The sequence below is a fragment of the Dermacentor andersoni genome, chromosome 3 (genome assembly GCF_023375885.2).
Source record: "Dermacentor andersoni chromosome 3, qqDerAnde1_hic_scaffold, whole genome shotgun sequence".
NCBI classification, from domain to species: Eukaryota; Metazoa; Arthropoda; class Arachnida; order Ixodida; family Ixodidae; genus Dermacentor; species Dermacentor andersoni.
Genome location: NC_092816.1, coordinates 155,311,575 through 155,325,965, shown reverse-complemented (window position 1 = coordinate 155,325,965; position 14,391 = coordinate 155,311,575). Strand labels below are relative to the sequence as shown.

Genomic DNA, 14,391 nt, shown 5'->3' with positions numbered 1-14,391 from the left:
ATGTCCAATCGTACATGGCTATTACCTTGAAAACGTGTGAATTACGGACGCGCACCATTTCTGGCAACACTTCCGATATCTTCTATAGGTTATGGTCGCGAAGCACTACATTCAAGACCTCCGCACTCTTATCTCGCACTGGCAAACCTTTTACACGGTCTACCGCACGACAAACACAATTGAACTCTCCCAACAAAACTAGTACTTTCACACAATCGAGAAACATCTGAAAACTCTCAAAAAAACTCTTTTCTCTCCGCCTTTACATTTGGAGCATACGCACAAATGATACGGATGTTAGACCACAGTGCGAAAAATCAACCAGGAGGCGGCTACTTTGGCATGACTGCACAGTTATACCGACACCATTGCGGATGAAAAGGCTGGCGGTACTATCGTGTGTTTATTGGAGTAGACAAACGTATGTAGAGTGTATTTTCACAAGAAAGTGTTGCTGAACGTGTAACAAAAGAAAAGGAAAAAAAATTTAACCGAAAAAAAAAATCCTATGGAGGTGCCGGGGTTTGAACCCGGGACTTCTCACATGCGAAGCGAGCGCTCTACCACTGAGCTACACCCCCGATACGGTTAGCACAGCATACGTCGAGTGGTAAAGGTCAAGGCAGTTTGCACTGCATTGTTCAAAGTTTTGTCGTTTAGTTCAAGATTACACACAACGCATGCACCAACTATTATTTTCGACCTGAGATGTGAAGTAGGTTACCTCTTTTTTGTCACTATCAGATAACAATGCTAGATTGCGTTTCCTTTGTGTTTGCATCCAGAATGAGTGCCAGCGAACCATCTCGCTTTCCTACGCGCACTTGAACATCGTTATCGATGTTCTGACATATATTGCGCACTTTGACGGTTGCGGAGAGTGATATGTCACCGTCACCTGTCACGTCGGCGGTCTTTTGCTGCGTAGAAATTTTCGCTTGTCGCCGTAAGTCCTCGCGGCGGCTTCCGCCAGTTGCCGTGGTTGCCCAACAACCCGGCAGCGACCGTGCCAACCGCTTCGATTTAAATTCACCCTGGCTAGTTGCTCTCCATCTTGAAAGCAAGAAATAAATGGCAAAGTCAGCCTACTGGTAATCTCATCTCACGGTGAGAACAAGATATTCGTGATGTGTTTGTCGCTATTGATGCGAAAGCATATGTCCCGTGAGGCAGAAAAGCCGGCGTTGCCCGCAACGAGTGGTACCAAAAATCAATGTGACGTCATTATTATCTTGTACGACGTCAGTAGCAATACAGAGTGGTGGATTAAAGTGGATTAATGTGGAATAAAGTGGATTATGGCTGGTGCTAATTAGAGCAAGGTGGATTAAGGTCAAAGTGTAAGAATTACACCGTGATTAAAGGGACACTAAAGTTTACTATTAAGTCAACGTGGACTGTTGAAATACCATCACAGAAACCTCGAAACGATTGTTTCGTGCCAAGGAGAGACTTATTTTAAGAGAAAATGCGTTCTGAAGCCTCCGCGTACCTCTAGCGCAGTTCAAATCACCCGCCCTCCGATCGAGGAGTACTGACATCATGGTCTCATAGTGACGTTGCGCCATCGGTGAGTAGAACGGCGTCCGCAGACGGCGCTACGGCTTTTCTGCGCAAAACGCAAACGCGCGGCCAGAAACAGAGCCAAGACAGAGCCGACAGCAGAGCGAAAGCGGGAGTATGGTGGCTAGCGGAAGGAGAAACGAATTACGTCCCACGGCACACGGAGAGTCCGTTTTCGTTAAACTATAGGCTGCGGCGAGCTCGCAGCGTGGTCGGCGTGGTCTGTGAGAAGTGACGAGCCCTTTCGCACTCGCAACAGGGCATAGGAAGTGCGAATCGACGCAAAACTCGGCCTAGAAACGTGCTTCGCCACAACCATGGCTCAATACGACCCAAGCTGGCACGAACCAGATGTCGTTTCCCGCACTGCCACCAGGCGCCGCTACTATACCTCAAGCTCCAGCGCAAGACGCCCATAAGCGGGTACTTCATTCCATGACGCAAACTTCGACGCTCGTCGCAATGGACCCGGACACCGACAGATTGGCTCGCGATGGTGGGCTCAACTACAGCGATTTGAGCACCGACGAGCGCGACCTGCTGATGAGGGCTCGCACTGCCGGCGTCGTTGCGTACTACGATGGCGGCCTCTACACCGGCTCTCCGGAGCGGGAAAGCAACGAGGGCTTCCCACGACATCACATGGACGTGGCATTCTCGCTGCTTGTTCCAAATGAAAGTTTCGCGAGCCAGCAGAACCCTCACAGTACGACGCGATAATGAAACTACTGAAACTCCAAAGCGTGCGCGGCGCAGAGTCGAGCGCGCACAGTCGAGCGAAAACGAAACCTTTGGAACACCCATATTACTGAAGGGTAACGTCAAAATGTTATTTTGTCTTAGAATCGAATAGACGTAGACAAGTAGCACTTTTTTCGTCTTATAATCGAATGAAATGATATTTTTAATACGAGTAGTTGAGTATTAGTAACACAAATTATGAGGAGTGCTTTCGTCATCGGGCTAGTACCGGAATGTCGCTGGGGGGTCTCAAATCGTGTCATGCATTTACCTCAATTTCTCGGTTACTAAAGCTCTGTTCGCGATTATATTGACGCCTTAGACGTTCTAGAACATTGCTCTACCACTTTAACTTGAGTTTCTGGTAACCTTTAGTGTCCCTTTAAGGTAGAGTTGTGAAGGACACATGACACTGTATGACGTAACCAGTTAACTAGAGAAGTCATAACTCTTTCACATTCAAATCACGTAAGGATGCTTAAGTGGCTCAATTTTAAATGCGAAAGCAGTTAAAGCCTGCGTTCTTGTCCGCTACGTGTGGTACCAAAAATCAGTGTGACGTCATCAGCGTCTTGTCTGCCGTGAGTAGTAATACAGAAGATACTAAATAGCATAAAAACGTTATTTAGTAGCAATTACGAGTAATTCACGCGAATAAAGTTAATTAAGGTGAATTAGAGTGAAGCCAAGTGAATTAAAGTTAGAACAAGTTGGAGTGGGGTGATTTAAGGTGGAGTAAAGTGAATGAAGGTAAATTTAAGTGGATTAAGGTAGATTAAGGTAGATCAAGGTGTGTTAAAGTTGGTACAAATTAGGGCAATGTGCGTTTAGGGGGATTAAGGTTGGTAGCAGTTGAATCGAGGTGGATCACGGTAGAATTGTGAAGGAGACGTGACAACGTATGAAGTCACGTGTCATGAACATAATCAATTAATTAGAGAATTAATAATGCTGTTGCATTCAAACTATGTTAGAATACTTACGTGGCCGTCTATTTCATAGAGACTGGCTTTGTTTTGACGCTGTTAGGCCTACGAGGCCATTAAGCCGCGAAATTTTTTTTAATTACTAGCTACAAGATCGCTACATAAGCTTGGTGACTCATGGAGTCAGTACGTTAATTGTGGAGGAAATGCTGAACGAAAAGTGACAACCGCCATGTTTATACGACTCATTTTTCTAAAGCTAAAATATTCAAAATAGTATGCAACAATAAGCATTAACACGTGGCACGTACGTATGGACAACTTGTAACGTTCATTCCGTATGTTTTTCAGAAAGATCGGATATCTATTTGAGAAATGGAAAAAGTATGCGTTTGCAGGCGCCTGAACTGGATGGCGCCACCATACGGAGAAGGAGGCTCGGGATCGGGAGCTCAGGTACTAGGCCACTGTAGCTCAGGGCCGCTTGCGCGCCTGCTGAAGACTAGCAACATGGCAGCTAGAATTCTAGTACACTATAGCAGCGTCCTTGCGGTCGCCGATGTCAATACATGGGCGCTGTGGTGAGCTTTTCCTCTAAAGTTGTACATATTAACTCTATGAAGCGTCTGTATGTCAGCACCCGATGCGAAGAGGATGTCAATAGACAGCATAATCATCACTGGCGGTATCTATTGTTTTTCGCCGTATCCACTGATGTACTAAGTGTCACATAAATAGGAGCGCCACATAACCCTGCTACACCGATGGCTTGTTTGAGGTCAAGCGTTGTACACAGTTAGTATTTTGCAGTGAGTTTCGTTTAATACAAAGATCGTGGGTGTTTATTGCAAGCTTTGTTAAGTATAAATCAAAGTCGATGTCGTCTGCGGCAACGCCACTCAAAACATTTACCTGCGACGATCAGCCATAGCTCAATCGTGCAGTGAACGCTGCGTTTTCGTTGACGTCAATGGCGTAGTGATCCTTCCTTCTCAATTTCGCTTACGACTGGTGCCCCGACACATGCATACCCTTTCCGACGGGCCAAGCCTTCATCCATCAAAAGGAACAGAAATTCTCGAGTGGCGCCACTGCAGATGACATAGACTCGAACTTATTTTGGGCAAAGCTAGTGGGTAAGCGATGCCCCGAAAGCGTGATAATCAAATAAACTCACTGCAAAATGTTATCAACGCAGAATTTGAGAACGAGCGAGCCAGCTGTTTAAATGGAATAGTGATATATATATATATATATATATATATATATATATATATATATATATATATATATATATATATATATATATATATATATATATACAGACACTGAGTACTTCTTCGCTCAAGCACGGTACGCAATGACGGTATGTAAACTCTTGGTCTGGCGCACTCTTGTTAGATAGTCGATCTCGAAGCACGCTTGCCAGTCCTGCGGGCGTACGACTGTATTTAATCGGGTAACCAGAGCTATATATAAAATGTGCCGAAGCTATATATATAATGGATGAACGCTTGCTTTGTGCTTGAGCTGCGCCTGTCGCGTACCGTCCGTAACTGTCCTTCCTCATGCATGTGTCTGCCGATGAAGCGCTGCGGTACCTGGAACACAGAGAAACTGAGAAACGAGCGCCACCAATGAAGTATATAAAATTGCTCGAAACGCAGCGAGCTGAATTCGTGCATTCATCCTGCGGTGCCGTCCACAACTAGTGCGCGTACCACCCGCGGTAAACGTGGAGCCGAGATTCTTGTATACGCGAGCGAGCTTCCGTTGACATAATTATCTGTAGGATGCCACGCACTTCTACAGCAGCAGCGGCGGCCCATGACTACGTCTATCTTTATTCGTGTCCGTAGCTAAGAAACCGAGCATGAAACTAAAACAGGAGAAGAGGGACTTGTGTCCGTGTCCGTCGTTTAAACGCGCCTACCTTTATCAAACCAACTATATAAGTTATACCAGTATGTTCTCTCTACTTCGCCGCGGCTGAGTAAGATGTTGGACGACAGCCACGACGCGCGTGAGTTCAGTCTCATATGTATGTTTGACCAGATTGAACAAAAAAAAATGTGCCCGTTGCGAGCTTGAGGTGCCCAGGGGTTTCTAGTTCGCAACGCGAAGTGGTCACGAGAAAACGACAAATGTAGAGGCTTCGCAAGCCGTGGTGCTCATCGAAAAAGAATGCGCTTTGTTAGGAAAAGTGTCGCCGCTGGAGCGATTCACCCTGCGCGTGTCAACGACGTCTGTGTTTGGCTATTATATAAAGGGCAGCTCCGACGATTTTTCGATGTCGACGGATGTCGATAAAAATTCGCTGGGTAGGTTCCTCTGGACACTTCCGTCATCTCCTCAAGAAAGCAGGCCTGAGAGCTGCACACATATTTTAGAGATTAATTTAATTAATTGCCTCGAACGCCCTACCGTACCTCCTCCTCAGTTAGAGGCCACCTTCTGTGTGACGTCAGGACCGTTCCATGCAGAGCATGGCGGGATCATGCAGACGACAGCGTCGCGGAGTCGACGATCGTGATCTATATAGTGCATGGCGTGAGAAGTAGCTGTTGCGCGACGTTGCATTCCCTGTAGATGGTCAGGAGATGGGACGCAAGTGGTGTTGTGTCGTTGCCCGCACGAACTTCTGCCCTCGCCATACGCACACACAGCTCGAGCCGATAGCGATCGCGTTCAGCTGCGGTTAAGTCACAGTCGCGTAGTTCAAGGCTCTGCTGCTGGCGGACCTGAGCGACTGACCTCAAGCTAATTAAGTCATCAGGATGAAGAAAGCATCTTCTGTAGTTGAGTGTTAACCATACGGATTTAAAATAAATCATGCCTAATTTCGTACAGTGCGCGCGCACACACACACACACACACACACACACACACACACACACACACAAGCGAGAAGCAACGACACGGAGCAGTATCGACATCGGTAGGTTGCCGTAGGTTCGATGTGCACTGCTTTCTTCGTATCCAAAGAGGGAAATGATGCATAGAAAGGCAGGGAGGTTAACCAGCGGTATTTCCGGTTGGCTCCCTTACACGGGGGGAAGAGTTAATGGGGACAAAAAGATAAAGAGAGTGGAAGAATAAGTGAGCAGCAAAGCGTAGGCCCCTTCCATACAGCAGCGCAAACAACAGCCTAGTTCAGCTTTTAACGATATCAATGCTGGCATCGGCGCTTCCGCGAGAAAACTACGGGTTCTCTATATGAACGATCATGCGCACAAAGTCCTCACATGTGTCTACTTTACGGAACATATTGTGTACGCGAAGAGAATACGAAGAATGATAAGGAAGCAGTACAACAATGCTCACGTACTACGGTCTCCCGCTCGCTGTTTTCCAAGTTATGTGGTCGCTCATATTAGCACGAAAAAAGAAGGAAAACACAAGACATGCCTGTTTTGATATGTTCTGACATTTATTATGTCTATGATGACCGGCCAGCATTACATCTCTAGCGAACGACGTGTGGGGACGCTCTGCCTGCCGACGTAAACAAATACACCGGTCAGTGCTTTGGACTGCAAGCGACACTCTTGCGGGATACAAATGCGGAAAGTCGTGCTCCGCATCTTACAGTGAGCATGCGAAGCGCTTCCCCGAGAAGGGGTGAAACACCTAAAATAGCAAGCAGCGCGTATAAAATCAGTGGTCAGGCCTACCCTTGGTCTCCACGTTGCAGTACGATATGTAGGGCACAGGCGCTGGCTCTCGTGCTGGCGGGTCGAATGCGAAAGGCGATTCGTGGCCATAAAATACGTCAAAATCATAACTGTCCACATTTGACAGGTACGAAAAGCTGGTGCAGCTGACATTGTCAACCAAAGGGTCGGCGCGGTCACAAATCCGCTGCTCTTCGTTGGTTTCGTTCGACTAGCGGGCAAGACCGGCATGCCTTGCGCGCTTTCCTTGCTGGGGACGCTCGTCACGTCACACGAAGAGTTTCGCTCGGCTGCTTAGTTAAGTTCCGGTTTCGTTCTTGCGCTTTTTTGCTTATTTAAAATTATCTTCGAATTTGCGGAACAATCCTACTATCAGACGCGTGACAAGATGTCTCGGAAACCTAAATAAAATGCTGTGTCAAATATTATTTCAAAATATGTCAAAATGCTTGAAATATTATTTCGAAATAATATTTCAAAAGTACGAGGTGGAACTTCAAAGTTAATTTCAATTGCGCTTATAATAGTAGTTCGATCATAAATCGAACAGCTGAAACGAGCGGAATAGTTTTGCACAAATTCTTGTGAAGTAGTAAGGTTAGCGTGGTTGGGATCCCATTCGGCAGATGCATGCTCTAATTTTCGTCGTATTATTGTTTTGAAGAGTTGTAACCTGAGAGAGGATAGTAAAGTTTGCTCTTTCTTCATGAAGTTGATCAAGTCACTTCAAGGTGATAATCGGCGCTGATGAAGCAGGGGGCAGGTTGGAGGTAACAAAACTTGGAGATATATCGCAGCGAAAGTATTTACACAGTCAAATGTAGAGTTTGCAAAACACTGGTGAAAAAACACGCAAGTAAACAGCGTCTTACCCTTCTACTTTTTCCTAAGTTAGGGCGTAGTACAACTGTCTTTACACACGACCACCAAGTGGTTACAGCCCAGACTAGCGTTGCATCGTACGGACTTCTACTGATCTATCAATTTTGTGATTACAGCCTAGACTTAAAGGAATGGGTTCCAGACAGTCTTTAAATCCACTCCAGTAAACCTTAAAAAAGGGAGGTGGTGATTGCTGGTCCGCCTAAACATTCCCCTAAGCAATACGGTTACGACTGAATTTAGACCACCTACTGGATTGTGCCAAATCTCATTCGCAGAGTTGTTCAACTTTAGGAAAGCATTTGGCACCCTTTCAAATCATGGCGCTCTCTCTCTCTCTCTCTTTTATTACCCCGCATTTAGCGATTCCGCGCTGCATGGGGGCTTCTAATTTCTGTCGACACGTTTATGCGGAATTAGTCCGCAGGCCCGCTCTCATAGAATACCAGAAGTCAAATGTTTATTTTTCCATAAAGAAATGGAGGGAGGCCTGAACAGAACGCGAGAACTAGCTCACTTGACGAAGGTTCAGGCCCCCGTTTACATGGCAGACAGCCGTGGTGACCAGGGAAAAAAATTCACTTAGTAATACAATTCAGTCGCAATTATTATACAAGTGTGGTGCAAGCACTTGTATCAGTACCATAAAGGGATGCGAAAGAGAATATAAAGCATATAACAATATGAATGAGTGTAACTTGTGGGAGATACGGGGTTCTCCTCCGTACTCTTGGGACAAAGGAACGACAACACAGTAGTGCAAACAGTCACAAGGGTATTTATTGCACCTTTCATAGATCAATGCCTGCTAGCCAAGTTGCTATCCCCAAAACATGCCGATGGGCGCGCGACAAATCTAGAAGTCCGACTTACCGCGACCGCATTGCGAGCGAATATGTTCGCCCCATGCTGGATCCCAACGCCTGGTCGTTCGCGTGTTCGGTCACGCCAACGGTCGTGCGTTCGAAGGCGGCCACGCGAGGCGGTCTCGCAGAAGCATGGTCGCAGCGCGCGCGGAATGTCCACGCTGTTCGCCGGCCCCCCGGGAAAGAGACAGCGCCTTGTCCCTCGGCGCCCGAGTAACCCCGCCGCGGCGCGACGGTCGCGCCATCTCTCGCACCGCGCTTGTACCACTCCGAGCGCCGCGGGCGCCAGGCCACGCGAGCCGTGCGGGAAAACAGCATATCAGGGGATGCGTGAGAGTCGCGCATCCCCACATCCCCCCAACCTTAAATCACTACATATTCCGGCGAAACATTTCACACAGTCTAACATCAACACGTGCTTCGCGAACAATGTGTTACATGCAACAGTGGCCGCGCCGGGGAAATGTCCACACGCTGTCCATAATATGCGAGCCGACTGTCCTTGGGGTACACCGCTGGCGTCCGCCGGTCACCGCAGCAGCTTTGCGACTCGACGGCACGATCCCAGGCCAGGACTCCGGAGACGACGACGCAGTAGTCGGTACGAGCAAGCGTCGCTCGCGCCGACGCGCCCAGCTGGCAAGAGCCGCCGTAGCTGTCGGTGACCGCTGGCTCCTTTGTCCGCCGCCGAGGGTTGTGAGCTGGATGCAGGAGGCCGCCGAAGTCGCTGCGCCGAACTGGCCACAGCATCACCATCGCCCGGGATGACTCGATCGTAGTCCGGGGCAGCCGCGCAGACGATGTGCAGGTGACAGCCAGCCAGGGGTGTTGGAACCTCACCGCTGGCACGAGTTGTTGTAATCTCAGCGCTGACGCCCGTTGTTGCAAATGGGTCGCAAGCCCCAAGGGTAGCGTTGGCCTGGCGGCCTGGGGCACAACTGGAAGCATCCGAAGGTCCCGGCAAAGCATGAGTCGACTGGTAACAGAACAACTTGTTTATTCTAGCATCGCAAAAGAGCGGGCGGTCAGGTCGACCGGAGTGGAGATACGGGAGAGCACGTAACTCGACGGAAGAAATCGGAGCCTCTCTCTCGGCGTCCGAAGGCAGCTGCTCTTATACTCTCGGAGTCGAGGGCAAGAGGAAGGCCTCGTGACGAGACCACGTGACGGCGGGGGACGGACAGGCTGAGAGACACGTTGAGACGAGTGTAGTGACGCATCCGCCAAGCCGGCGCCTGTCAGACCTCCTCGCTTCACACTTGGGGAGCTCCTCTCCCCGGCTGCCGCGCTTTGACAAGCGTGGGCACACACACACACACGCACACACGAAGACACGTGGCCCTGAAACACGCCTGGACGCGCTTGGCGGGGAGGCTTTGCGGCAGCTCCGAACGGGCCAAAATGTCCGCCGCTTTGAACGAAGCCCCGGCGTCCGTTGCATCCGCGCCGACTATACCGCGCGTCGTAGGCGAAACGTAACAGACCGCCCCGCCGGGGGAAGGAGATCCCGACGGTCAGGGGACTGCATCCGCTGTCCGGAGGGATGTCGCTCGATGATGCTCATAACCGAAGTCGGGCGTCCTTCGGCGTTTCTTGAGCGCAGCGCACAGAGAAGGCCTCGTTCTCTCGTTCAGGTTCACACAGGACACTGGAAAGTGACTTCGGGAGAGTTGACATTTTTGTTCTCGTTCCCGGCAAGCGGTAGAACTACGCCGAAACTCAACCGCTCAGTCAGCAAGCACGAAACAACCCTCACCAAGTCCTGCCAGGCTCTTTCCCCTTTTATACCACTGCCTAGTTCCTTACAGTAGTCTAGCAGCACTCAGAACGCGTCCACAAATCGGAAAATTGCACTAGAAAGCACATCATCACTTTGAAACACTACACAAAAGCAATATGTTAAAAATCCTGCCTCAGGAAGAAAAACATCAGTAACAAACAATTTTGAGGCTGATTCCCACGTTAGGGGCTTCGACTTAAGCCATCGGCGTTACCGTTGAGACTCCCCTTTTTGTAACGCACCTCAAAGGAATATTGTTGCAAAGCGAGGCTCCAGCGCAGGAGGCGGCCATTTTTGGGAGAGATGGTCTGCAGCCATTGGAGAGGGCAGTGATCCGTCTCGAAGCATGCGAAGCGGAGAACGCAGCGAGCGACCGTACACTAGCTCAGCTGGCGCAAACCCCGTAGCCGCATGCGGCGCGGTCCGTAATGCAAACATCACCCCAGGCAGACACAGCTCCCAGTCAGTTTGATGTTCAAAACACAATGCTCTCAACACGCGCTTCATGACGGAGTGGAGCTTCTCAACGGAATTCGACTGTGGGTGGTACACTGAGCTGTGTAACAGCTTTACCCCACACCTTTCGAGAAAAGTTGTCGTCAAAGCGCTAGTAAACACTGTGCCCTGATCTGGTTGGATTTCCGCAGGAAAACCAACTCGCGCAAATATGGACAGTAGTGCATTGACTATCTCAACTGAGCTGAGTTCTTTAAGCGGCACTGCTTCAGGGAACTTTGTCGCTGGGCAGATCAAAGTCAAAATGTGTCTGTGCCCCGTGGCTGTTACCGGCAGAGGTCCCACTGCATCAATAACGAGCCGTCTAAAAGGCTCCATAATGATAGGTACCAACTTCAACGGCGCCCTCGATTTGTCCCCTGGTTTGCCCACCCGCTGACAGGTGTCACATGTCCTCACAAAGTGGTCTGCGTCCCGAAAACACCCTGGCCAATAGTACTCTTGCAAGAGACGGTCCTTAGTTTTCTTAACTCCTAGGTGTCCGGACCACGAACCCCCATGCGACAAGCGCAACAGATCCTGACGATAGCATTGAGGCACGATCAGCTGATCGAACTCCACTCCCCTGCGGTCTAGATACTTCCGGTACAGGACCCCACCTCTTTCCACAAAGCGAGCATTTTTCTTGGCGATACCTTCCTTGACAATGCAGCGTATGTTTTCTAGGCTGCCATCCTTCTTTTGCTCGGCTATCAAAGCCGACCGGCTGACTTTTAGCAACCTATTAAGTCCGTCTGACATAGGCGCGATGAGCAAATATGCAGATAGCTCTTCTAACTTTCCCGCATCGGGAATTTCCTCTCCAGTATCTGGTGCCTTTAACGCTACAGGCTCAATTTTATTCAGTTCGGGCGTGCTCTGAATATCAGCTTGCTGCGCCTCTGACCCTTTCTCATTGTTCGACAACGTCGGCCCCGCAACTACCGCCTTTGCAGCGAGCTCCCGAACCTTCGATCTGGTTAAGGCATGAACGCTAGCCTCACCAAACAAAAGCCCCTTCTCGCGCAGGAGGTGATCGGACCTGTTCGAAAATAGGTACGGGTACTGGGGGGGCAGCATAGATGACACTGCGGCCTCCGTCTCAAGCGCTCCGAAAGGTCCTTCAATAAGCACTTTTGCTACGGGCAGACACACGCTATGAGCTTCCACGGCTTGCTTGATCCATGCGCACTCGCCCGTGAACATATCGGGTTCTACGTAAGAGGGGTGAACTACATCCATTGTAGCTGCGGAATCGCGAAGCACTCGGCACTCTTTCCCGTTCACGAGGAGGTCTCGCATGTAAGGCTCGAGAAGCTTCATGTTCTCGTCAGTGCTGCATAACGACAGAAACACGACTTTTGTTTTTGTTTCTGGACACTGCGCCGAAAAGTGACCCGGCTTCTGACACGTATAACACACGCGCGCTTGCCTCGTCTCGAACCGCTTTCTGCGTTCGGCTTCGGTTGCCGCCGTCTCCTTAGGTTCGGTCGGACACTGCGCCGAAAAGTGACCCAGCTTCTGGCACGTATAACACACGCGCGCTTGCCTCGTCTCGAACCGCTTTCTCATGGGCGTGAACTTCGGCCTCTCAAACTTGGAGCCAAATTCACCCTTTTGACCGTCCTTAGCTCCGCGAGCCCGACGCGTCACAAACTCCTCGGCTAGCTCAGCGGCTCTAGCCACCGTACTAACGTCTGGCCTATCCAAGACCCAGTACCGCACGTTCTCAGGTAACCGACTATAAAACTGTTCTAGCCCGAAACACTGCAGAACTTTCTCGTGGTCACCAAACGCTTTCTCTTCTTTGAGCCACTCCTGCATGTTTGACATAAGCCTGTAGGCAAACTCTGTATATGACTCACTTTTGCCTTTCTCATTTTCCCGAAACTTCCGACGGAAAGCCTCCGCTGACAGCCTGTACTTTTTTAGCAGACTCGATTTCACTTTGTCGAAATCCTCTGCCTCCTCTCTCTTCAAGCGAGCGACTACGTCGGCCGCCTCGCCGGGTAACAAAGTGAGCAAGCGCTGTGGCCACGTTTCCCGAGAGAACCCCTGCTTCTCGCACGTTCGCTCAAAGTTAACCAGGAACAAACCAATGTCCTCTCCAAGCTTAAACGGCCGCATCAGGTCAGTCATTTTGAACGATACTCGTTCTCCTGCACCGTATGCCTGACTTCCATTACGAGCGCGTTCCATCTCAATCTCGAGACGCTTCATTTCCAAAGCGTGTTGACGGTCGCGCTCTTTTTCTTTCTCTTGTTTCTCTCGCTCTTTCTGTTCCTTAAGTTCGCGCTCCTGTTTCTCTTTCTGTTCTTTAAGTTCGCGCTCCTGTCTTTTTGCCCGCTCCTCAATGGTCTCAAGGCATTCCGACAGCTCGTCATCCTCAGCTTCTAACTCAAGAATAGCCCTTAGCAGTTCCGGTTTTCTGAGTTTGTCTGAGACATCCAGACCCAACTCTCTTGCAAGCTCCAGCAATTTCGGTTTGCGCAACGACTTCAAATCCATGGCTGCTTTGAATGCTGCTTTCTCTACTGCCTACTATTGTCTTGCCGCAAACTAACCCGGCAGCAACGACAACCACAATTACCAGCTCTGTTTCTGACACTAACAAAAGCCTCGCGAAACTCAGAAGAAGAAAGTCCCGCACTCACCAAACCTCGCAGCCAAGAATTCAGCGCAGTCGTTCCGCTGCAGGCAACCAGTCATCACACAGGGCTCGTTGCACTGCTCCCGGATGGTCGTTGTGCTGCTCAGCATACAGTCAACTGCATATCTTCGCTGCTGGCCTCCGTTGTCGCGATCCCACCGCTGCCACCAGTTGTTGGAACCTCACCGCTGGCACGAGTTGTTGTAATCTCAGCGCTGACGCCCGTTGTTGCAAATGGGTCGCAAGCCCCAAGGGTAGCGTTGGCCTGGCGGCCTGGGGCACAACTGGAAGCATCCGAAGGTCCCGGCAAAGCATGAGTCGACTGGTAACAGAACAACTTGTTTATTCTAGCATCGCAAAAGAGCGGGCGGTCAGGTCGACCGGAGTGGAGAGACGGGAGAGCACGTAACTCGACGGAAGAAATCGGAGCCTCTCTCTCGGCGTCCGGAGGCAGCTGCTCTTATACTCTCGGAGTCGAGGGCAAGAGGAAGGCCTCGTGACGAGACCACGTGCCGGCGGGGGACGGACAGGCTGAGAGACACGTTGAGACGAGTGTAGTGACGCATCCGCCAAGCCGGCGCCTGTCAGACCTCCTCGCTTCACACTTGGGGAGCTCCTCTCCCCGGCTGCCGCGCTTTGACAAGCGTGGGCACACACACACACACACGCACACACGAAGACACGTGGCACTGAAACACGCCTGGACACGCTTGGCGGGGAGGCTTTGCGGCAGCTCCGAACGGGCCAAAATGTCCGCCGCTTTGAACGAAGCCCCGGCGTCCGTTGCATCCGCGCCGACTATACCGCGCGTCGT

At 50.2% G+C, this 14,391-nt stretch overlaps 1 non-coding gene across 1 annotated transcript; it reads right to left on the bottom strand.

Moving 5' to 3' along the window:
• Positions 1 to 509: 509 nt before the first annotated feature.
• Positions 510 to 581, bottom strand: TRNAA-CGC (transfer RNA alanine (anticodon CGC)). Its single transcript has one exon. It is a non-coding gene; the product is annotated as a tRNA-Ala (tRNA).
• Positions 582 to 14,391: the final 13,810 nt, after the last annotated feature.